The following is a 27,149-nucleotide window of genomic DNA, read 5'->3' as shown; positions in this document are numbered from 1 at the left end:
GAATCAGCCTGAATCCAGACTTACAGCTGACCTAAGTGTGAGGGAACACGCTGCGTTCTGAAGCCAGAGCAATTACACAACCTGGGATTGAATAGCTGACCAGAGGGTAAAGGATGGGAATTGTATCTGGCCTCCAGAGTTCTCCAAGAACAACGGGGAAAGCAAAGGGGGAGGGGGGCATCCAGCTCCATAGCTGCCATGCAGGTTTTTGGGAGGAAGGGGAGGAAAAAAAAAAAGAAGCAAGCTGTATGAAACATGTATTATGGCTTGCTTGCTTAAATACAAGCATACTCTTAATTCTTAGCAAGCCAGCTGAGATCTCAAAGCCATACAGAGTCAAAATCTACCAATCTTCTTCAGCCACAGTCCTTTTGAAATGGCATTACAGTTGCTTTGCCCTGAAATTCACTTGTGTCTTTAGCAGACAGCTGCATACTTTTTCAAAAATGGTCTCAAGACAGATTGTTCTGCGTCATTAGGTCTGACCACTACATTTGGAATTTAGATTCCAAATTTCTCAGAAGAATTTCAAAAGAGTTCAGATCTCGACTTCTGGTTTATTTCTCCTCTTTGAACCACTTGGATAAGTACGTACTTATAGTCACACAATAGAATAGCATTGGTAACACAGAAGTTAAGCAATGAGTTAAATGATCCAAAATGATGCTGTGTTTATTTTATTCACTATTACTAGCAATTACAAATCATAATACAAGAGTCTTTTGACCTTTAGAATAACTGACGCAGTCTTTTGCAAGCTGAGCAAACCAGCCTCCCCAAGAACACAGGGAAGGGAAGGACGAAAGTCAAGTGCTGTAATTAGCTGCATAATTATTTACCAAAATAAAATGTGCAATCTTCACCTCTTTGGCACTGAATAGCGTCATTGGGGCTGCTATCATTAAGCTGCCATCGCTGCACTATCATTATGGGGCTGATAAGGAAAGACAAACACTTCGAGATCCACTAGAGGATGCGTTTTATTTCCCAACTTCCCTCAACTAATGTATTTATGTACTTATTTTTGTGGATGATGGTATTCTGAGGACAGGAAGGAAGGTCACTGACATTGGAACCAGCAGGGATAAGAAGCATTTTTCTCAACAGGAATCAAGCCTGATGCTCTAATGATCATTATACATTAAATCCTATCTTTTTTTCAGCCAATGACAAAACTCTCATTGACTTAAACAGGGTCAAGATTTTCCTCCAAGCTTGCAGCCACTTAGACACCATAATAATAAAGTCAATACAAGAACTAGAGCAGGAAGGAAGGGGAAGAAGGGAATCCAAGTCTTAAAGAAACACTGCTTATGCAAAACTCTTTCCTGAATCTACAGGAAACAACTGTACGTCAAGAGGATCCGAGTTCCCCAATACATCTGAAAAAAATAAGCTGGAAAATACTGTTTGCATAATGAAACAAGAATAACTGAAGTTGTTTAATTATTGTTGTCCCAGAAGTATGTCATTATGCAGTGTCTATCCACCTCTTTGGGTATTTCTGATCTTGCTACCTAGTTGACATGCATTGAATTATATTTGCATTTGTAGCTTATTTTAATAGCTTTCCTTCATTCCCCATTATTTCCCAGGATCCTGTTTACTGCTAATAAATAAGGTTTTCTTTTTGTCATTTTGTTAGTTTGTTTTAAGTCCAGGAAAAAAGCAGCAGGCAGAAAGGGCAGGATCTCACCAATGTAGACTCTCTCATACAGAAAACACCCTGAAGAATTTCTGTCTCCCCAAACAACAGAAAAGAAACAAGGGAATTCCCCACAATTGAACATTTGATGTAATTTCATACAGAGAACGCTAAATACTACAGACACAGATTAGCTGTGTTTACAAAACACATGACAAAATGCTTAGCAGCCCACTGTGGTATAAACAGACAGGAACAAATGGAGTCAAACAGTTCCAAGTCATCACACACACACATAAAAACGAGATCCCTAATTACTTTTGAAGGGCTGATTTAGTGTCATGACCTGTTCAGAGTAAGGTGCAAGTGGATGCGTTTGCAGCCAGAATCTCTCATAGCTACCAGGCATAGAATGGAGACTAGAGGTTTATTTGCTGAGGAATTGAGCCACTGAACCCAATACTATGCTGCTATTATCTGTTTACACCAAAACCAAGATTATTGTCTATATTATAGAAACAGAAGCTTTTTCCCCCTATATTATACAAAGCAAGCATGGACTGGAGAATAAGCACTAAAATCGAATTCAGGAACCCTGGGCTTTCTTCAGATGTGTTTGGCATCAGGGGAAAAAAAACCCAAACAACAACAACGGTCCTTACTCTGCCATCCAAAAAACTGACCATACAAATTTGTACCTCTTGGCCAGCCCAAGGCTTACCATGCTTCAGTCTGAGGTAAACCCAGACGAGATAAGTTACTGCAAATACTATTAAATCTTAGGTTTTATTAAAGTGTCCAGAAGTTGCCTATTTTTTAATTTTTTTTAAACACCATTTCTCTGAGAAAGCAAGACAGGTCGCTAAATAGATGAAGGAAAGCAAATTTACATGTTTAGACAAGCCAGAGTGGCGTAACTGGTGTTAACTGCATGCCAGTGTGTCTCAAACAGCAGCCAAAGCCGTAAGCGACCCTGAATTCTTCATTAGACGTTCAGCATTACTTCCACATTAACACTAAGTCCAGAACAGGATGCTCCTCCCCTACTCTCAATCTGGGGCGCCAGCGTGCAACACAGGCTACAGTCTCTCCAGAACTATTGCTGCCATTGCCAAAATCCTAGATTCTTCTCTGAGATTCCTCTTGTCAGTGTTACCATGGCTCCCATTGCTGTTGCATTTCTACTTATTACAGCCCACATTCCCGTTACGTGTTCTTTAAATTTCATGGTACTTAGTGAAATAAGCATTGTTTTGTAGTATTCTATATCTAGTAATAATTCACAGAGCTGCTCTTCTGATAGGATAAGCAAGAATTACTTCCTACCTTAAAGCAGGGCCTTCTTTTAAAACTTCCTCTTCAAGGAGAATCATAGCAAGAAAGCATTGCAGCTGTTTGCTTCAACCAAGTCTCACAACTTCACCAAGACCAAGCACCCTGACAAGGAGCAGAAGCCTTCAACAAGTAGTAAGACAGCAATATATGATTTCCTCTTAAGCATTTGGAAGTAGAAGGAAGATACTGAACTGAGCTTACCACGTTGGTCAGCATGTCAAAGTATCTTAGGAACTTAATAAATGGTTAGTTATTTATTATCTGTAAAGCACAGAATTTTTATTCTGAAAGGACCAGAAACAGAACTACATTATTTAACAGCTGTACCAGAAAACAGAAGACAAAACCAAAAGCGAATGCGCCTGATACATGGTATAAGGTAACTGCAACACTGGATCCAAGTATCACTTGTTTGCATCTCGACCAATAAGCTGCTCATCAAGGCATTCGTTATTTAAGTAGGCATGGGATCCTCCGTGAAATCAAGAGGAATCCTCCAGAGGCACAAGGAACAATGCTCATAGATCTGCTTGCAAGACCAGAGTTTTATTTAAATTTTCTAACCCAAATCATTACACCAAGCAAACGAGTTTGATTCTTTGCAGAGCACGTGGGATCCACGTGACCTCAAACATTACTGCTAATTATTCTTCTCACAGAACAGTAGGTACTATGCAAAGACTAAAGCCTAACGCTAAAGGAAGAGCACTCCTGTCTCACTGGTTTGAAGCGTGAAATGCCTATGGGGAAGGACCACTGGGGGATACGAGTTCTTACAAGACCTAAAAACTTCAGGAAGGTAGTCAGTGACACTTTTCTTGAGGCCATACGGCAAAGAGAAACTCTGAGGACAGGCAACTGCCTAAGAACATTCACAGGTGTTGAGAGGTTTGGGGGTTTTTGTGCAGATAGAAAGATCTAATTATTCAAAACAAAAAAGAACTAAAGAAGCCTGTCAATTAAAGTGACTGATAAAATTTTATGGTTATTCTGAAATATTTAAGAGAGAATGCTGAATATTTTATGTAAGAAATATTTGTGCTTGCAACAGAGCTTTTTATTAATATACAGAAATGAATACAAACATCAAACCTAAGCTTCCAAACTCCCATAGAGGTAGCTAAGTAAAGGGTTTTTCCTCCTCCACTGATGTTTCAAAACCAGCACCTGCAGGACCAAAACTAAGGCCCATGGAACTTCACTTTCACATCAGCATGTCTACCCATAGTTGTCCCAACAACACCGATTGCTAGCTGCTCATTAAAATCTGTTGCCAAATGTGGATTCTTTGGCATCTCATATCTAGTCCTGACCACGATTACTTCACTCCTAAAAAGCCAGAAAAAGAGGCAAAGATTAACTCCAGGCTTCTGGTTCTGTGTTTTTAATTGAACTTGGGTTAATAGACACTTTTAAAAATAACCAGGCTTTTAAATAATTATTGTAGCACCGCATTTTTTTTTCTAAAAGAATACCAAGCAAACAAAAAGTTGACAGGCACATAAGTTTAGAACTGGATCCAAACAGCCAGCAACATTCCCTTGTATTGCATTTTTTTCAGTATTTTTCCATCTTTCTGTGCCACACTTCCAGTCCCTAGTTCATGAGTCTTGTTCGAGCTTAATCAACAACAATATTAATGCTCCTAACACTAATACCTGAAATCCTTGGGTAAATTTAGACATCTATGGGAAAAGGAGGTTCTGGGACAGCTGATTAGGGAATAAATTACTTAAGTAGCAAGGCAAAAATGCTAATTATTTTCATTTGGATGCTGCATCACTACCATTTTTGCATCATTATCAACATGTTTTCTTAGCCAGTAATTAGGCTTTCACTGTCCACAACCGACTTGTCCAAGCCAGGCTAGAGATGCAAACTCCAAACCACAATTTTCAACACACCTGCAGTTTCACTTCTCAGCCCAAAGAATTCCCTACCACAGACTACGAGACAGAATGCACCTTCAACATTAGGTAAGGCTGTTCTTTTAAGACTCATACAGATTATTGCAGTACTGCTCTTTCTAGCAGAACTGTGCATTATTTGATAAAAAAAGGAGCAATTGAAAAGTAAGCCAATTTCCAATATTAAAAAGAACAATAACAAAGATGACTTTTTGGGAAGATTTAACTTTTTTTTTTCCCTTTTCTTTTCTTGTATAATGCACAATTGGGTAAAAATAATAAATGCATTGGTTTGTATTCCTTCTCATTCTAAGGAAAAGACAAGCAGAATCAGTTGCAGTCATTACATGGTCCACTCAGCACCATCTCAATTTTAGCCACAATTTCCAGCCTTGCAATGATAAAATACATCTCTGTTAAGTTGAAGCAAGAAGATAAGTAAAAGTTAGCACTGAAGACTTGCTATTCTTATCAATCCAGACTAAGTCTGAAAGCCAAATCTTGCCAACACCCATTAAATTGCAGAGCCCTTCTAGCAGACCATTCTCAAGTCTGAACCGCTTCAGATACAATTCTCTATAATTAAGAACAGATCCGTTCTTCAGACATTACGTAGCACTTCTGTGGCTGAGGACATGTTCGCAAAAATCTCAAAATAGCATTAACATGCAAAAATGATTTTAGGAGTGCATGAACAAACCTCGTAACTACAAAATCTGATATCTCATTCCATCATAAAATAGAATGAGCTCTCTTAATTGAAGCTGAATAAAGTATTTCTCCTTGGGTATTGCAGACCACATCTATTTTTAAAAAGCAATATGAAGTGCCATCTAATTTCTAGACTCTGAAAGGCATAAACTCATTTGTTTTCTTCTGCATGAAGAGAGTCTTACCTTATCAAACAGCATCATCCTGCATCCACTCTGGCTCAAACCCATCTCTCCTCTCTGTGCTGCAAAGATGAGCTGAAAAAAAATCTCGTATCGCTGAATTGCTACTTTTTGTAGGGTTTTTACTACTATCATCACATATCTCCAGTATAAACTGGAGCATTACTGTAACTTAAGTAACATGAATTACTCAGTTTGTACAACCATCTCTAATTTGTCCATTCCCTTTCTTTCCTAATTAGTCCTGGTATCTATGAAAGATCAGAACTTTTTTTTTGTCCTCTTCTGAGTATTTTACTAGTTTTTAGTAAGGGGGATGATTCTTCCCGTTCAGTGTTACACTGTCACATCAAGTATAGTGACAGCAAAACATGGCGTGACTTCCTCCAAAATCGTGCCGATACTACCTCGTAGCCATCTCGTCCATCAGCATTATATCCTCCGCTTTCCCCATGAGCTTCATGCTCGCTTCTACTCTATTACTAACATGAAGTGTTAGGTACGGCTTTGCCTTCTCTTCCAGGAAACAACTTCTACTAAGTATTTGAGCTTTCCTTGGCAGCCACCAAGACTAAGGGCATATTTTAAAATGAAAATAAACTTCCTCACAATCACACAACTATAAAGTAAGTTTATGGAAAGAGTCACAAGACACTGGTAACGCTGACCAGGATTTTCACAATTACGCAAACAGAAACATTTAACAGAAGGACAAGAGAAGTCCAAGGCAGGCAATAAATAGCAATAGGACAGAGGAGAGCTACTATTGTTTTGCTGCAGAGAGCCTGTCTGAAAAAGAGCCGCTTCCTTTACCTTTCACAGTGCTGATATTTACTGTTTTCAGACAAGCCCACCACGATGAAGCAGACTGACTCCGCTTCTCATTAAATGACAAAGTAATAGTCATCATGTTTTGCCCAAACTGAGCTCTGGTTGGTATAAGGCTACCAAACTCCAAAGGGGGGGACAAAAATCAGGCAGCGAGGAAGCCTTCGGCCTTTCCTCCCCGCAGCCATTTTGTCCAGCACTCCCACCACCGAGTGGAGAAACCTACCACTCAAAACCTCTCCTAACCCAAATCCCCACACTCAGCCTTGTACCTTCTGCTCAGAGAGGGCTCGCCTCTTTCAGTAATATCCAAAATATACAGTAACGTGCAGAGGATTCCCTCCCTGTCGTGGGTAACTGTGTTGGGAGACGCTCCCTGCGCACCTGCTCCCGCCTCAGCAGGACGGAGGCTGCCCGCTTCTTCGCCACCCCTGAGCCGCACCCTCCTCCCCAAACCCCCCTGCTCAACGCCGAGCCCCAGCCCCTCGTCCCCACGCGCTCTGCCCTCCGCCGGCGGGGCAGGCCGGCGGCCGTGGCCCCCAGCGCCCGCTGGAGCCATCAGGACCCACCGCGCCAGCCAGCGTTGGAAGCCAAACGCCGCTACCCGCCCGGCTGGCTCGTCCTTCCGCGGGCTCCGCCGGCCGCTGCAGCGCGGCAGAACCAAGGACGCTCTGCAGCCCACGCGTGCGGGCTGCAAGCCGCGAGGGGAAGGGGACTGCTGTGCCCCCGTCCCGGGGCCCCTGGCAATCGCGAAATCCCCCGGCAGGCGAAGTCAGAGAGCATCCAACGCTGCTCTAAAAACCTACCGTTCCCCAGTCCGCCCCAGAAAGAAAAACGTGAACTAACTTTCAGTTTTGCGGTACCTTTTCAAATGCAGGCAAGATTTTGAGCTTTTGCTTAAATGCGCTAACCACAGAGTAATCATTTTAATAAAATTTAACCTAGAGGAGACTGAAAATCACTCAAATATGATCCATTTGCGGGATCATATGTGAGACATCTTGCTAATCAAATCTGAGCAGCTTGCGATCTATATAAACTCCTGGAATAAACTGAGATATAGCGACTTATTAGCAGGAAATGAATACCGTTAAGCAGATCAAGGTGAATCTATTGCTGTCATTAGTGAAAAACAAATTATATATGTGCCTTTCCCTCTCTCACTCCCTAGAGAGCCAGTCATGTCTACAGGGCACAAGTATAACAACAGCATTTACATTAATATATTTAACCGGGGCTGGAAAATAAATAACTTTTATTTATAAACAGAACCCTCACCCTGCGGCAGGGAACTTGCTATACTTGGCAATATGATTAGGCAAGTGCAGTTCTCCCAGCTCGGAAAGAGAGACTCCAGACGTCCCTTTCACACTGAACACATCTGAAGTAGCAAAAAGCGAACTAACTGCTCTGGAATAAGAATACAATATTCCTAGTGAAGAGCTATACATCGTGCTATATAAGATGATTGCATTTTGAAATGGACTGCTTCGTCAGGAGGATTGTGGGCGTAATACGCAAAAGGTTTGGAAAACATGATCAGGTAGATGAAGCTCTGGAAGAGGACTGCCCAAACATGGGTTTGATTTCTCTTCAAGCATGTCACCTTTGTGATCCTGGACAAATTCTGCAGGAAAGCTCAATGGGTTTTGCAGCTACCCACCTTTGTGAGGTGCTCTAAACACACAGGCCCCAGGTGGCTTTCTCAAGCACTGAAAGTGAGAAACACCTTCCTCAGGGCAGCAATATTAAATAAATTTATAGATTGGCTGAAGTAATGTTCTGTATTTAACATTGCAGCTTAAGAATCACAATGCGTATGAAGTACTGGAGAGAACTGCATGAGGAAAAGCATTCCTGAAGAGCGAAGCACGCAAGATCTGTGGGTGTAAGAGCTGCAGCCACCTAGACCGCATCCACAGCGACAGTCGGTTCCGGCTCCGGAGCAGGTCCCTCGCTGCAGTTGTCCATGTCAAGGCTAGTCTTTTCTGTACTGCTGTTTCACTGACACCGGTGCATGCACTGCCTGGGTTTGGTTTGTGAAGTGTTATTAGGGAGACCTGGTGAAGGGAAAAATTAGGAAGCAGTCTGGCAGCACATGGATGGCCGTAGACAAAGAGCGGCTATCTGGACAAACGTTTTGGAGAGGATGAGGATTACATCCTGTTATTACGAAAGGATACAGAGGGGTTTTTCTCCAGATGTCAGGTGGGCTGTTGAAATGATGAGTGCCGTTGGGGCACTGTGTTATAAATGATGTTGTGGCATCGAGAGATTGTCTGCATCACACAATGCCTTCATAAGCTAAAAGAACGAGCCAGGGCTAATGAGCTCAAGTGAACTATCAACAGCTATACTCTTTCTGGCACTCAAGGTAGCACCCTCGCATACACAGGACTCTGCTGTGAAGGCATACAAGCTCATTCATCACTATCTCGGGTATCTCTGGAGCCTTGAATAAAGGTCTTATTATTAAAATTCCAGTGCTTGATCTTGACTGAAAGGCCAGGCAGGCAATTACAGTATTTACTGTTGCAGTCTTCTGTCAAAGTGAAATAAAGGTGATAATCACAAGGTACTTGTGCTGAAGTCAGATTCCATTCCTCCCCTTGCAGTAAATTTTACCTTAAATGCAAAAATGCATTTCCTCCCCCGATCCTGTCATTTGCTATGGAAATGTTACTTCTCAGCACTTGTTTTGCCCTGTCCTTCATTAACTTCTTCCCTCTACTCCTCTTCCCCTCCCTTGCCCATTTAAATTAAAAATCTTGAGAATAGATCTTATTCATTGGCAATACATTAACACAACTTCATCCTGTGCTCAAAATCTGCTAAAGCGCTTCCTCTATAACAAGTAATATTTCTCCTTTTCTGTGAGTTTGTCTTTAAAAGTACGTCACTTAGAAGATAGAGTTGTTTTCTTTAGCATTTTTAAAGCATATATGCAACAATCCTGCTCACCTCAGTAAAATAAAAATGCGTAATTGCCAACCTTAAAGCCATAATTTGCATTAATATTGTGAAGTAAGCCTCTTCTGCATGCAGTGCCGTAAAGGTAGCCTCAGCAGTTGCGTCTCCTTCCAGGTGGGCAGGGAAAAACATTGCTGAACACATGCATCATCGCTGACCATCCCCGAACAGAACTCCTCTGATTAGATTTGGGAACTGGCAAGGACTTGACTTTATCTATGAACTCCATTTCCTGGATAATGTTATTAATTTATTCATTAAAATGTTATCAAATTATTGAAAAGAAATCTCCATCCTGAGTGTTAGATAACGGCAGCTCTGCTTCCCATCTCAACGGTACATTCACTTTAACAGGACTTTTAACTAGCAATATTGTTTAGTGATTTTATTATTACCATTATTCAATTCAGCCAAGCTTCTCCCCCCGCCGCCTTCTTTGCACTCTGTTTACACTTTTTAATGAGGTTTTAATCTTCCCTGACATGTTTATTCAGGTTATTTGTTTTACAAAAGGAATGGGCCTTAAGTGTAACTGAGAAAACCAATACTTTTTTCAACCTGGGTCCAAATCTCTTTCTAATTCTCCTTTTCAAATATTCCTCAGCTGGGGGGAGGAAGGGGTGAGTACACAGGGTTTTGGAGAATGCTAGCAAGATTAGAGTTTTTTAGATTAATTCAAGTAAAACTCAAATTCTTATGGAAGAGCTGCAAATTCTACAAATCCCCATAAGAATAATTTATGACAAAATTAACTTGAGCCTTCGGAGATTCACAGATAAACTTAAAAAGCATTTTTAAATAAAAATGCATTAAGTAGCATGGCAAACCTTAAGCTGGCATTGGTCACAGCAAATCAGTATTCCCTTAAATTCAAGCAATGTGTGTTCTTTTCCAGTATGTTCCTCCAGTGTTTGCATACCTTGTTTGGGTTCGGTTTTAAAGAGATCAGCATGTTGGGTGTACGTTGGATGGACAGCCTGAAAAATCCAACTGCAAGAGCAACAAGTGTGAGTGGCTGGATTTTATGTGAAATAACCTAGTATCAGCTGTGGATTACTAGCTTTCAAAAATTTAGCTCTTTGGCTAAAGTTTCTCATATAGGAAAAAAATTCTACATCCATGTAAAGCCATCAGAACACTGCAAATGAGGGAGATGTACTTAAGCCTTGAACCACCGACGTTTCACGTGAACTCTATCCTTATAGAGTAAAACAGAAAAAAGGCTGAAAAAGTCAATTTGGCTGGAGGACTGTCCACAGTATTTGCTGAATCAACTCCCCTAGGATGAGCTCTTGCTTGTCTCCTTACTCTGTGAGCACTTTCTACCCTACTGAAAGAGAGGAGGACCCAGCAAATTCCTTCCATTGGGGCTGAGAAAATACTGCCATCTGGTTAACTACATTCAACTCAAACATCCAAAGACAATGCCTATTACCCTGTTACCTGGATTAAAAAACCTTAGAGCCTTACCGAAACATTTTGAAGGCTGGAGGGGCCATCATTACTGCCTTTCGCTAGCATTATAAGGTTAAGTGCGCTTACCACGTGACGCTCCTTGCTCCAGACCTGCTCTAGTACCTTTGCAAGGGAAGGGCGCTTAAAGTTAAGAATTTAAGTACCTTACTTATACTGACATCTATGAAGGATTTCTGTCCTGTAATACTTGTCATGCTGAATATACGCATTACTACCTTATATGTAAGATAGCTAATAAGATGTTTCCCATTTAATTTTCTGAGCAGCAGAAGTATTTAAAGAACATTAACGTAGTCAGACTTAATTTACTCTTTTTTTTTTCCCCATGACTTGCAATCATTTTTCACCATCCTCATGCTAGTTAGCTATTATTTTGCAAATGAATGACTTCATTTAATTTAGTTTCAGATTTAATTGTTCCTTATTGGAAATGTCAGCTTTCACAGTTCATTAATAAGGGCACTGGTGGAAGGAAAGCAAGGAAAGAAGTGGGGAGAGGGAGAAATAAACTTATCTTGCAAGCAATTAAGAGTTTTAGTTAATGTTATGTCCACATATTTGTTTTAAGTCCCTCCTGAACCTTGGTCTCTGGATTAACATTATTTGCCGGAATTCAACAGACTGGTTTCTCCGACAGATGCTGCTTGCTGACAAAGATACACAATGTAATCCTCGAACTGTTAGGGCTCTCCTCCCAAGTTAGTTGGCAGAACAATTCTGAGGTGGCAATCAGCCATCTTCCTGCGACAGAGGTTTAAATATTCAGATGTAAAAACGGTTTGTCCAAAGAGGGCCAACCACTGTTCTGAAAATCTGTCTGAGCATACAAAACTGGGGTTTCCCCGAGTGACGTGCATTTTGGAATACCTCTGGACAATCTGTGGAATATTTGTAGTTCTGGTCAAGGAACAGAATCCCACTGCATTAGACAATCCGAAGATGGCTACTGGAGAGCCGATTCCCTGGACCAGCAGCTACATACTGCTGAACGGTAACCACCACCTTTAATAAATAAATGCTACCTTTAATCACTACCGTGCCTCAGTTACTCACATGAAAATACGAACAAAAACTACTCCCTGTTTTTCCAGATGTAGCAATAACAAATCCATTGACCCAAGCCATTAAATATTACTGTGCTGAATGAATACCTGTAGGTAGTCCAAAATTATAATTTTGGCGTTTTTTTTAATATATTTACTCAATGTGCATGTGAAAATAAATAATGAAAACATATTCTTTCTTTCTTTCCCAAGTAGAATGTGACTCAAATGATTAATTGCTTTAACAGTTTTGTCTTTAGTGATGACATTAGGGTGTTTTCTACGTTTTGCAGAGCCTAAGTGTCGGGGTTTTTTTAAAAGCAGTGGAACACTCATGAGAATGATCAACTGAGACATAATAATGTCATATCCATCCACTAATTGGAATACATTAAAAGTTTAAGTTTGATCAAAATTTGTCACTCTCAACCACCAGTTAATAAAGTAGATTACTGGCAGAACAAAAAAAACCCCTATAATAATCTATGAAATCTTTATGACATAATCAAGACTAGTACTTAAAACTGATATATAAATCCAGCAACAAAACACTGCAGTAATATATTACTAAGGGAATGTATCCTGCAATCCGTCCTGTAGTTCGGACACTTTCTCGGTAAAACGCTTTCTAAGCTCATTTAGATCAATTAGCATTTCTGAAACACTTTCTATGAAATGGCTTTGACTTTGTGTTATTGGTCTGCCTCACGCTGCTTGCACATGTTTAAATGAAAGGTTCCCACAGCCTTTTGGGAAGGGGGAAAAAAAGTAATTTCATTTTTTAAACAAGTAAATAGTGCATAGAGAATTGCATAAGAAAAATAAAAAGATAAAATTAGAAATAGGCTTTTGTACATTTATGCAGAGCCTCCAAAAAGACAACAGCTGAAAGAAAACAGAGCTTCTGTATGGGGAATTTATTACACATCGAAAGAGACTCTATTTACCATTTATGGGAAGAGAAGAAAGATACGCTGCATTGCACATAGGAGAAGATACTAAGAGCTTGACCGAAATCATGGAAAAAATCTCCACCGATTATGAGGTGTGTTGGATCAGGCCCTAAGAATAGAGCTGCACAGTTCCATCCATCCCAAGTTTTGCCACAGCCTTGCCCTCCAGTTCAGCAAAACGTGAGGCACACCCTCTGCATTCAACAGATCACTTAAGCAGATGCTTCACTTTAAGCACATGAGAAGTCCTTTTCAGAGAAAAGATTCTATGTTTGAGGACACGGCTGAGTTGGACCACTAGATTTGATCTCGGTAATGGGACCTGATTTCCAGAGACGCAAACCACTTACTGCTTCGATTTACTTTGAACAGAAAAAAAACCCAAGAAGTAGAATAGACCCAGGAGGTTATTACCTCAGTTTCCCCAAGTATACAGCAGTGGACTAATTTTACATAATAGTGGTATTGACAGGGTTATAAACACTCAACTGTACAAACTATAATAATCTTCGGTTTTTTTCTTCCCCAACAGCAAAGGCAAATATAATACACATACTTATCAAGGTGAAATTACCCCATCTTGGAATGACTATGAATGGAAAATTCTAACATGGTATTTTCTTGGATGAAAGCTCCCATGCCAGTGTAAATTATTATCATTAAAATAATGAATTCTTTCCCCGGTTTAGGCTTTTCAACTCAAGAGTGAGCTGCAAAGTGCTCTCTGCTCAATGAAACTCAGGGGTGTAATGTAAATTTTCCACAGCATTTGGTTTTCAACTAAATTCTACAGACACATGATCAGGAGACAAAACCCCATTAAAAAAAGGCTTGTGAGTAAGCACCCAAAGTAATTGTCTTTCAATTATAATTCTTGGATAATGTGGGGGTTGGTCATTATTACCGAGTGTTTTAAATACTAGCTCATCAGTTCAAATCTGGATCAGGCAGGAAGTTAAAAAAAGAGGGCTCTTAGATGCCCTATATAAGATACATTAGTTTTGGGTGATTTCCCAGTTGACATACTGATATATAAAAAAAGCACCAGGACGTCTCACCAATTTAGGCAACTCTTGTCATTCTCCGCAAAGGAACCCAGAATTAAAGCACGCACCGAGCCGAACTGACCTCTCAGCACCACAACTGCTCCCCAGATGTCCAAGGGCGAGGCGCGGTGCCCAGCACTGCATTCACGTGCACACTTGACCCGTGCCAGTATCATAAATGCTGAAGAAATATATAAGAGAACAGTGTAAATTCATTTTCACAGGCTGCCCCTAGCCAGAGCAGAATGAAAAGTTTTTAACCTGACTTTTCAAGAGAAAGAACTGTCCAAGAATCAAGTTGTTTCTGGCTAATTCAAAACTTTCATCCTAACCATTATGTTTCAAGATTACATTCTGTAAACACAGAAAAGGACAAATCAACATGCTGCAAAAAATTTTGTGTCATAGAAAATTCTAAAGTATCTTCCTTGGCTGTTTTGTTTTGCAGAGAAATAAAATTTCAAAATCTCAGAATGAAAATTCCCTCTATTTTCCAGCTCTATTTCTAGATTTTCAGTTCACTCTCTGATGGTTGTACAGCACATCGTACCTTGTGCCTGGGCTTTGGAGCCTGTGCAGGTAACGAGCACTTACTGAGGCAAGTTGGGAGGAATACATTTGAAATAAGGCCTAGACTATCTTAAGCTGCACATATAGTATTCAAAATTAGAGGCCGCCTCTGACCATCTCTAAATTTGCTTTAAGAATTATTATTCATGAAAAAGAGGTTCTAGGACTAGTTTATCAATGATAAACAGATTCTATTAGCATAGTGGCAGCATCAGTAGTAGTTCATCTAGAAAAGTTATTACATGTGAGTATAACCCACAGTTCTAAGCAATGCCTTCACTGATTCGATCCCTTAATTACAGCAATCAATTGACATTAATATGGCAATTCTGTGACCCGCTTTGTAAAGGGGTCAGACTAAATGATTGAATGGTCTCTTCTAGTCTTCAAACCTATAAATAACAATTTATTAAGGTAGCTAATAAGCATGTACTAGCCAGATTGAGCGTAGAAGCCAAGCAGTCTGAGTCAAGTTGAACAAGGATTACAAGTTCAGCCTTCCACCGCCGCAGCAGTGCCTGGACCACCATGCTGTTCAGGGGATGGAAAGTCGTCAAGCCTCTGTGTGTTTGTCTCTGCCCTCCCACACCCTCCAGCTTCACAAGAAGTTTGAAAATTTGCTTTGTCTTCATGTGCAAACTTTTAGCAATCTCAAAAACATTCCTGGGACAGAAAATCAACAGCCTGTACACTTTTGTATTAATCCTTTAAAACCTATTTATAAATGAAATCTAAATGCCAATTTTATTATGAGGACTTGGGAAATTTCTTGTGGCACTTGGAATGATTACTTGTACCTCTTGCATATCACGTTTACCAAGTTAATTCATTTATAAAATGCTGTTTAATGAGGGACTTTTCCCCAGTCATTTAGGTCTCTTGGTGCCTTATATGCCATCACTCACGCCCTATGCGCAAGGTAATGCTTTCATGTATGGGAGTGAGGGGTGCAAGCTTGCCTAAGAAATGTCCCCTTGTTTACTGTTTATGGAGGATTGTATCTCTGTTCACTAATTTTTCTCTAACTGCTATAATTTGATCGCTGTGTGCTGAAAACAATAAAAAAGTTAATTAAAAATAAACAAAGAAAAGCAAGAGATGTTAGACCCCTGTACCATCAACATACAATTGTAAACTGAAAGCGTCAATATAACAGAAGCAGCTAAAGGTATTTTGGGTGCTGTTTTGATGCTATACAAGCATCTCCCGCAAACAAAAGGTGCAGTCTACTTCACTCAAGTACCTAAATATTTTTGTTGACTAGAGGAGCTGCATAAGGAAGGAGATATGAAACTACTCAAAAGATAATGATCATTATTTCCAGTGTTTGTCTTGAGCAGTATTTGTAGTTGTAGTAATTGCAGAAGACAACGTGCTAGACTGGCAGTAGTAGTCTCCTTGACTCGGGTGAACTCTTGCACTTTTGACAAAGCTATTGCTAACGGAGGACTTTCTATTTCTACCATGATGCAACTGGAAAATGCCTCTGTGTGCATTCATCTGAATATGTGCAAGTTTTCTGCCCCGTCATTTCACCAGGCAGGTTTGCCAAATTTCATCTAGTGTGCCTGAGAAATCTCAGAGGAATTCATTCCACTCCGTCCAGCTCTAGTACACGCACAGCTTGCTCCTCCACTTGGGATTAGAATATACAAAGTTCACCTCGCATCCAGGAAAAAAAATGCACTGCACACATACCCTGTTTTCCCCCATGTTCAGAGCCACGTGTTTCCTAAGCCTGGGAGAAACGTCGTGCTGGGTAATCCTCCCGAGACCTGTGAAAAGGATGGACTCTGCAGCATGCTGGAGAAAGCCTGGGGACAGAGCAAGAAGGACAATGTCAGCTTAGGTGCTCTTGGGAGCAAGCGGAGTTGCAATTCACACGGGTTTCCAACCTCCTCCCTGCCCCGACATAACTCCAACAAGAAACCTGACTGCAGGCAGCCAGCACGCTCGGAGCCTACCTGCTTACCACGCGCCGCTTTCCCAGCCACCCCGACTTAGCTGCGCTCGTTCACACAGCAGCAGCTTTTCTGCCGTTTGGGGGGAAAAAAAAGAAAAAAGTCCTGACTCAATGTTCCTGTATTCTGGAAACTTACTAAGAGAATATCCCTTGGCATCCAAAAAATGGCAGGCAGCACTAATATGAAAGCCAAGTAAAGAAACAGGACAGGTGAAAGTCATTCCAGGAAGTTTAAAATGTGTTTTCCAATGATTAGGAAAAAAAAAAAAAAATTGATTGCTAGCCTGCAGATGTTCCTGAGCAATTCAGAAATAGGAAGAGCAAGTCTTTTGTGGGTACTATTTAAGCCGCGGTATCTGGCATTCAGCAAGGTAGGTGCTTCCATCCACAATCACAGTTATTTTGCTTTCTAAATGCTGACCAGATGGCCAGTTTTTGTGTGGCGGCAGCGTGTGTGTGTGTGAGGGGGTGGAGGGGCACGGGAGAAAGATTGTAATTACGAGAATGTGTGAAACTCCACCGCTACCACTGCAATAAAATGACTGGAGTAACATCAAATTCAGATTCTATGCACATATATTTCATATGCATACATCATCATAACTGCCTGGAAGGAAAAGTCAGTTATTTTATTTTTCTAAATCCTTTTTCCTTATCGGCAATAAAATGTTACAATAAAAAAAATAATAATCTCAGGGGTGAACTGAAGTCCCAGAAGGTGCTTGTCAAGGAGAAAAATAATTGTTAGCCAGAGCTGATTAAACAGCAATATTTTCACAGAGACTGAAATAGTGGCTAAGAAATCATCTAGGAGATGTTAGCCTCGGTATTCTTAACTTGTCATGAATGGCTAATTTGCTCCGAAATACATTCTAAAGAAGTTGATGCGGCAGCTTCCCCCCCAGCCATACTAATTGTTTATTAGCATACAAAGGAACCAATGACCTTTCCAATCGCATGCTTATTGTCCCTCCTAGGCAGAAGAAATGAGCCTTGGCACAGCAAACATTGCTTGGTTCCTTTTTATTTTTAGGAAAGTAACCTTTTAAGCAAGGAACTCTTCATCAATAGTATTTCACAGCCCGTATTTAATAATCATGGAACTAAGCAGAAACGTGTTATTTTGCTACTCATCTAGGATTCAAAATTTAACAAAAAGAATTAAGGCTATTTTAAGTGTTAAGTAATAGTTGCACAAATGGAAGTATTTCGGGGATTTAAAAGCATACTAAAAAAGTTTTGAAGTATTTCATATCAAGCACCAGAACCATACATTTATGTGTAAGCTTTTTAAAGGGTGCGCAGAACTTGAACACAATTTTTTTCAGAGTATTACATTATTCCTCCACTCAGCATTGTAACTGATTGAGGAGCTTGAGTCTCATTTTCAAAAGCCATTTAAAAGTCTAGGACACTTATCTTCATTGCTTTTCAATATGAATTAGGTTCTTAAATCTCGGATCCACAGAACAGTAGTGGTTTGGAAGTGACCGCTGGAAGCTGTCCAGTCCGACTCGCTGCCCGAAGCAGGATGAGCTAGAGCAGGCTGCCCCGACCGTGTTCAGTGAGGTTTTGAGTATCTCCAGGGATGGACACTCCACAGCCTCTCTGGGAAATATGTTCCAGTGTTTGGCCACTCTAACAATAAAGAGCTTTTTCTTATACTTAAATGGAATTTCCTGTATTTCAATTTTTACCCAGTACCTCTTGCCCTGTGACTGGGTACCACTCAGAAAAAGTCTGGCTCCATGGTTTTTACTTCCTCCCATCAGGTAGCATGCTGGTAAGAGCCCCTTAAAAGCTTTCTCTTCTCAAGGACAAAGAGTCCCAGCTGTCTCCAGAGAGCTTGTCACTTCCCAAAGCAGAAGACACCAAAATCCAAAACCAGATTTTTGAAAGAAGTTTAGCTGGCATTGTACATTGTGGGAACAGAGAAACCCGTTGAGAAAGTGATTCCATCCAAATTACCCTAGAAATACCATGAAGTTCAGCATAGGTGCACTAACGATAGACAAGCCTCATTTTTTTGGGTGAACCAACATCATACAGAATATAATTTTCATACCAGTTTGAAATTTGAGCCCCTTTGCTACCAAACCATGTATTTTGCTCCACCAAATCAAGCTGAACTAAGACAGTTAACCAGCACAAGAGAAAGAGCATATTTAAAACATGTGGAAACATCTTGTTTGCTCAACTTTAAGTTACTTCTTCACAGCACCAACAGAGCTGCTACAGCATCAACCAGTACCGGTAGGGCCTACCTACATATCCATCTGCATACAGACACGCTCCTCTCCTCCCACCTGTTTTTACTTTACACAAGCCTTCACAATATATGATGTTCTTAAGGCTATAAACTCCTCCTTACTAAGTCCTGAATAGTCTTAAGGACAATCTTGCTGTGCATTCATCACCGTTCTGAAAAAAGTATTAGGAAATTCGAATAACTGGATAGCAGGATACATAACACACACATTAATGAATATTAATGCAATGGTCTAACTACCTAGCAGCCTTGGGACCAAGGAACACTGAAACAGAAGTACTTCAATTAACATACACAGTACTGAAACCAAAAAGAACCAACTTGTAAAACCAGAATGGTCCAGAAAATCTTTCAAGGGTCCCAGATGAGATGCTTTGTATCCTAAAAAAAAACCCCAAAAACCCCACACAAAACAAAAAAAACCACACTCCAATTTGCATGTTTGGCTTACCAAACATCTCCAGAAAGTCGTCCAAAAGTATGGACCTCTGAAAGACCCTGCATCTCTTGCCCTGGCCATAAGCACGACAGGATCAAACTTTACACAGAAACTATTTAACACATCTATTAGCTAAGTGAACTGAATGAAAATGATGATGTGACTTTACTTCATTTATTCCATAACAAGAGTATATCGAGGCTTGATTAAAGGTATCCACAAGAGAGATGATTTTCAAGACCTAGTAGAGACCAGGCAATCTGTTAGATGTGAGAGTCTTAGTCCATTAAGTTGCTGAGCCAATTCATGATAATGTTATTTAGTGTAAATTTCCATTTGGATGAATAGTAAAGAGCTTGATCTATAACATTTGTAACTGAATTAGCAACCTCTTTGTTTCCCTATTCTCTTAATGGCCAGGCCATGTATGCATTTTGTGAGCATTCTGAATTACAGCAGTCAAGCCGTTAGTTGGGAAAAGTGCCACATAATGCCCTTTTGGAAGTTGATTTTTATTCCATTAAACTTTTTTCCTTCCCGGAGAAGTGATGTTTTGCCATTCACTGCCGTTATGCAGCAGCCTTTATTTAAATCTGCTTTGTTTCGCCTAAATTTGATTAGATTCCATAGATCTACTTTGCATGGCTGATATAGTTTGACCCTTACAAGCCCGAAGCTAGGGTTTCAGGATTCATTTGTTTCCCCATTATTTTTCCGGATAGGAATAGTAATGGTAGATTAGGAAAGAAAAATATAAGAGACTAATTTACCAAGGGATTTAAACACCTGCTTAATTACATCTCTGCTGAGGGCAGCACTGATTCAAGTGCTTAATTGGGTGTTGTTATTTGAAAATATGGAAGAACCGCATGAAAAGAGGTTTGTAAAAGTACCTGAATGTATAATAACATTCACCATTTATTATAATGCTCTGCATTAAAACAGGCCTACATTTTGAATCTGTGTAATAGTAGATCCTCACACTGGGCTAAGACTCACTGAAGAAAATGGATGACTACAGAGGATCAAGGATTTTCTGCTTTTGACAGACAGATGTTTGTCTAGAGTCACATTTCAATTTTCAAACACAACTTGAGCAGTAAGAAAACTGAATTCTCCCGAAGTCCCAGGAAACTGTAATCCATTTGTATGAAGTATCTGCATGCCCCTCCGGCAGTACCAACGCCTGCTGTGCAGGGAAGGGACACAATTACTATGATCTATCATTAGTAAAATGATTACTATCATTTTACAAATGGGGAAACTGAGCTCCAGAGTTAGCAGAGCTTAAGTACAAGGAACAGAATGCAAATGTCACCACACCTCAACCATTTAGCCCAAAGTAGTCCCGTATTTACGCTGCCCCTGAGAGCAGTGAGTTGTCTCTGTAGTTGCTCACTACTACTCTGACCTCCACATGGACCGTCCAGCCCGCTGGTCTCCTGAGCATCAGCATCACTTTCATAAATGAGACCTATTCGCCTAAATTAGTACGTACTTGTGAAAGATTTCTCTGGTCGCCAGCTAAATTTTAATCAGCACACCCCAAAACCCCAACAAACCCAAAGCATACTGCTTCCATGGATACATTATTATACGCACACTAGTAGAGCAAAATAGCTTGTCTAAAAGGTTTAAAGGCTAATAAGAGTGACATGTAGCCAACGCTGGATGTGGGGAACGATAAAAACCTGTCAGTGAATTTACCTTCCTAAGAGTAAACCGGAATTTACTAAAATGTTTGGAGGTTTTCTCTCTTGTGGCTATCTCCATCGAATGGGGCTCTGGATCATATTAATCTGACCCCTCAACTTAGAGCATTTTTTCCCCCCGCCCTTTGAGGCGTCAGTCCTTAGGGCTCCTGCCAAAACGTATTGCTGTGAGGCAGCTATAAGAGACAGAGCCAACACACACATACTGCAGCCGAGAGAACTGAACAGCCAATTCCTTCAGGGCCCAATTATTTGCCACAAAATTGAAGGACAGGGATACATTTCTGACTTCAGACATTTCCTATCCCACTTTACTTTTTCTAATGCACTTCAAATAGTAAGAAATGAAGAAAAAGAACAGTTTACCAATAATGCAATGGAAGATCCTTTGCTGAATTTCAGGCTATTTAATATTCAAATAGAAAACACTGGATATTCATGTAATCATCCTGATTATCCTGAATATGATGTTGCTAAAAGCGAATCTGTGTTAGCCAGAATTGTTTAAAATAACAGTAATGACTTTCCAAACCTTTTTTTTTAAACTAGTAAACATTTGAGTGCCTGAAGTAAGGATTGCTGTCAGAAGGTGATTTAAAAGGAGTCTGAGTTTTGGGGGGGTGGGGATGGGGTTGACTTCAGAACTGTTTCAAATACCAAAAACGGCTGGACTTGATCTTCACAAAATGCAAGGACCAGCTTTTTATTAAACTCCCCAGCTGGAAACTCAATGAATACACATAAAATACTTCTTACACATCAGTAGAAAATAAACCTATATCTTAAACATCTTTGGATACATCATTGCCACAGTTTGTTTATATGCTGGCTAATAAGTGAAGTGACTTCCAACATTTGTTCTAGCATGTGTTCAATTTATTTGCTGCTTTATATTAAAAAAGGAAAACCAAAAAGGACAGATTGGCATGACCTCAAAGGAAAAAAGTGATTTGCATACTGTGACAGAATAAAATCAAACTGTAGGGAATCTTAGTCACTCTAGTCTAGCAACTCATACAGCCGTAGAAGGAGAGAAAAAAAGCTAACCGTTGATATGCATTATCTAAAACACATTTGGAAAACAGTTCCTTGAATCACAAACTTGATAAATAAATAAAAAAAAGAATAGCTGATATGTTAGACAGCTAACGTCATTAAAAAAAAAAAAAGATTAAGCAAATCAGTAGCAAACTGAGGAGCATTTTGACTGCATCTATGGAAGGGTAACTGTGGGCGTAAGGAAACGGTTGTACATAGATTGTTGAGGTAATGGGAAGAGCAGAAAGCTGTTCAGAAGACCAGCAGGATAAGTCAAAGATGGAGGAGTGGGATGGGAGATGTTTCTCTAATGGATGAAATGTGTTTGTGCCTACAAGACCATGATTCTCTTGAGGCCTTCCCACTGTCCATCGTCTTCCCCTCTAGACACAGTATTTGACTTACAGCAGTCCACTTAGTCTCTCCATGCTGCGCTCTTTGCATTTTAATCAAAACAGACATAAAAGGGTATTGCAAAACTAAGCAAAAAGCGACATCGCTATCTTCAAATAAGAGGTGCCACGTATTTGCAATTCAATCAACGGGCATATGTTTGACTAAATTAGAATTCAAAGACACACATGCCCAAGTCAACTAAGCAGCAAAGGAATCTGTAATATGAGTTAAAATTATCAGAACTAATCAGCATTGATTTTCAATTTCCTTATTAAGTTTATTGATTTGAAGTATTATAAGGCAGGAAGAATGGGGCTGGTTTCTAACAAAACAGCTGAAGGAAAAGGAGAATTCTCTAAAGGAAATATCCAAGATCTTAAGATTTCACGTTATCAGTGGGAATCAACCAATAAAAACAAGAACCTAACCAAGTAACTGGACTACTTGCTGCCAAACCTTAATAGAGCAAAATTAATAAAATGAAAACAAATACCATACACATTGCTGTATATGTAAATATGAGATGAAATCAGGCTGTGGAAATAGATAACCCACAACAGTGCATTACATCAAAGCTGGACTTCAGAAAAAAAATTGGAAATTATATTGAGTGCAGAAATCCACAAGCTTGCCAGCAGTGTCTTATGTGAAAAGCTGGCCACTACCATAATTACAGGTTTAATATCTTGCCACACCACTTTAGGGACTTTATTTCCAATCAGTTTGTGGTGAAATGCATCAGCAGAGGGCTTGCCCTGTCTCATTAAATAAATGGCCTGACACGTCAACAAGCAAATTATTTCACAACAGAAAACACTGTAAGGAAGGATTTACGCTTTGTGGTGTGAAGTCCTGCCCTTAAGAGCTGCAACAAGGAATTGTCAAAGCACAGGAACGGTGTTAAGTTGTAGGACACTCTACCCCAATTTCCAGAGCATCTGACAACTTGGGTGACGGCCAGAAAAGGCGAGGGGGGTGGCATCCTGCACACTTCAGAATGGGGTGCCGGCTGCAGTCAAGATGAACAAGAGCAATCTTTGGGCAATAAGAATAGCAGAGACATAAATACATCCACTTAAAAATAAATAAACCTTCCCACATATACAAAAGTAGTGCTTTTTCAGTTGTTTATGCCATATTGCAGCACGTACCTCTCATTCACTAGAATTAGTGATATCTGAACCAAAGGAGAAGGTGCCCCTCCCAAATATTACCCATCAAGACGTGTTTTTTGGTTTTGCTCTATCATGTTATAAGCAGCTCACTGAGCTTATTCAGCACAGAATCAAGGCCAGGACACATACACAGATGGAGCTTAATGATATATGGACAGGTGAATGTACTGAGGCAAATGTTTAATTTTGCATGATCACATTGGAAAAACACATGAAAAATGGGCCAATGGGATGAGCAGTCAGCCCTTAAAAAGAAAATGTTCGTAACTGTATATACAGAGCTGATATAGATACTGTTGGGAAGAGAAGAGGCATGAAGGTTAAAAGTAATTGTTCATCCATTGTTAGATCTTCGCTCTATATACATGTTATCTTAATTAAACAGTACAATTCAGGGTCAGCTCCTGCAAAATGCCAAGCATGCTAAACCAAAAAAGATTTGCAGATAGTAAAGCAAAAGCTGCCAGGATGAAAAAATAAAATAGTTCTCAAATGAAGTTGCTGGATTCCTAGCCGTTACTTATAACCCCGGTGAACAGGTCTCTGAGAAATTCAGGAAAAATACTGGTATTTACTCGGAAAAATTAATTACATACATTCCTTCCTTCCCTGTTCCCTTTTTCTTTCACACATCCATACAAATCCAATGTAAGCACATTTTGGTGTTCATATTCAGTTGCAAATTTCAACTTGATCCAACAACAAATGAAGTTTTCTCCTGAAATTTCAGCATTTCCCATGGAGCGAAACCCTCCATTATGACCAACAGCAATTACAGTAGCACCAATTGCTCTTTGGTACAGGAACTATGCAAAATACGCATCTGAGCAGGAGTCCCTCTTCCAAAAACCTTGCATAAATCATTAATACTCCTCCTTAATAGTTCAACTCTTTGTTCAATAGTCCAAGAAAATATACACTCCTTAGCATACTTTTTTCTGAGGAACATTGCCCTAAGGCTTCCTCATTTATTTTCCTACATAACGGATTTTTATTATGATCTACTGAGGTTATGGCAGCTTTTCAGCTTGTAATGTATATACAAAAATTTATATGGTGTCATTGCATTTTGATGATGGAAGGAAGAGAGGACTGAAAGAAAAATAAGATTACGCAAGTACGAAGCAGCTGTTTTCTACTAGGTTGATACCTACTTACATGAAAGGGGCACCATGGATTTCACTCTCGGTTATGTTTGGGCTCTTTTACACTGCTGTGCAAGGAAAAGAGATCCCAATAGCTGAAATACCATAGTTTAGTACCTAGAATACTCGACACGGACCAGGGACCCGATATCCTACCTTTCCTCTGACATACTGAAAGGCATCGGCTGAGTCATCCGGTCTCTGCCTTCGTTTCTCTCATTATTTTTCTTGCCCACCTCGCTTGTTGACACTGCTGTAGCAGGAGCAACCCCCCCGCACGGCATGTGCGCCAGGTAACTGCCGAAAGCATTGCAGAAGGCCTAAGTCTCTCCTGGCGTACGTGGGCTGATGTGACTACGGGAATGGCGCCCAATCTGCCACAGCTCATGCAAGTCTCTGAAAAGTACCCCAAAAAGTTATGTATCGGCTTATCTGATGTCTGAATATGACCTGTAGAAGATGATTAAACAAACCCCAAAAAAGCCTCAACTGGAAAAAGCAAGTTAAAGCTGCAGGTGACTTGGCTAAAACGCTGCTGTTACGAAGACATGGGAGACAGTTTAATTTACAATGGAAATGACTGAAGAGAATATCAGCGGATTCATCTGTCACATCTATCAGACCACCAGCTGTATGCACTGCCCAAGGCTACGACGGCTTTACTGGTTTGATTTGTTGTTGTTGATTGCTTGCTTCATGTTAATTCATTCTACTGTACTAGAATGTTTCAGGGGCTCATCTGTTATTATTAATATTAATAATCCAAAGCGCTTTCATCCAAAGAACTCAAGGCACTTTACAAACATTAATTAAGCTTCACAGCACCCATAGGGGTAAGTAAACTTTTGAGATCTCTTGAAAAGGTCAGAGGGGACTTGGTTTAAAGCAGCAGCTTTGGTTCAATTCAAAGGACTAAGGAACAGGAGACATGCGTTCAAGTGCCATTTTTCTCACAGATGCTCTTCTCAAAGAAGCAACTCAGTATCTCCGTGCCTTAGTCTTCCAGCTGAAAAGGATGGATGATAGGACAGGTTTAGCTAACAGGACCTGCTGGAAGGACAAGCTCACAAATTACCAGAAGAAACACGTAGATATGTAAACATTGGGCTCACGGGCAAAAAGATTGATAGGTGTCTTCCAAGCAGTATCTGGCACTTCTCTTCCAAACCGTGGGCTTGAAGTGCTCCATAAATTCCATAGGAGCCTACAGTTCCTCAGGTATAAGAGAACGTGATCCAAAGGCAATGAAAACAGAGGTCATTAAAACCTCAATCAAAGTCTTCACATAGATACTCCATTTTCTGCTGCAGTTGGAGCCCCTCCTGGAAGTCTGGCTTCTTACAGAAAAATAAATTAAAAGAAAGTTTTCTTAGCAAGAGAGAGGAACTTCGGTGGGACCTGCACTGCTCCAATGGAAATTCGCAAAGAAATCATCGTAACCAATTTGCCTGGAAGAAATCCTACCGGCTACGTTACATCACCAGACGGAAAAACAGACTCTCCCCTTTAAAATCTAAGGCACTAGAAAATGAATGAATGAAAAAGTCCTTATCTCTTTCAGATCTAAAATACAAAGCCTATCTTTTCAACTTGGTTTGTGAGCACTAATTCTCCTAAATGCAACTCCCTTCTCTTCATTAAGCTTTGCCTTTTTGGATTTCTTTTTATTGCTTTACTAAAGCGAACAACCTGTCCCTTCTCATCATCAGGATTTCAGGGAAAGAGATTTTACTTTTGATGGGAAGAACTCAGATACTAGGGCGATGGGCAGTGAGATAAAAACTGAGGTAAGTGCATGCTAAGTGCCATAGAATCCATTAGGGGAGGAAACACTGAATGACTGCAAATAACTTTTTAATATTTCCTTATTCCAGGAAAAATCTCTGATGTCTAGAATGTGAGAGATCATGTGGGCCAGTTAATTAACAGACAAATCTGGGAAAGTTGCAGCAGTGAACGATACATTACCGAAACCAACATTAGCTGACAAAAACCCTAAATGAAGCTATTTTTCAATGATTCAAGAGGAATCTGCCTTGGAAAACAGGGCTTCACTGCCTTCAGTGAAATTCCCATTTAACCTATTTGAGAATCCTGTTTCTGACCCCCTGTAATTTTTATGTTCATAGGATTGTTTCTGAACAGTCTAAGAGCTGGGCATTTGCTGCTATACTAGTAAGGACTCTCCAAGAATTTTACGAGCTTGCAAAGCATTTTTCCTAATGTTTAAGAATGAAAATTTCTCATAATATTCATATGATGAACACAACCCTCCTCTTCCTACAGAGACGAGTAAACCAGAATACCCAATTCATGAAGCTGGAGTGTTCTGTAAGCACCCAAGAT

Source organism: Pelecanus crispus, chromosome 21 (genome assembly GCF_030463565.1).
Source record: "Pelecanus crispus isolate bPelCri1 chromosome 21, bPelCri1.pri, whole genome shotgun sequence".
Classification (NCBI taxonomy): Eukaryota; Metazoa; Chordata; class Aves; order Pelecaniformes; family Pelecanidae; genus Pelecanus; species Pelecanus crispus.
This window is presented reverse-complemented; position numbering follows the sequence as displayed.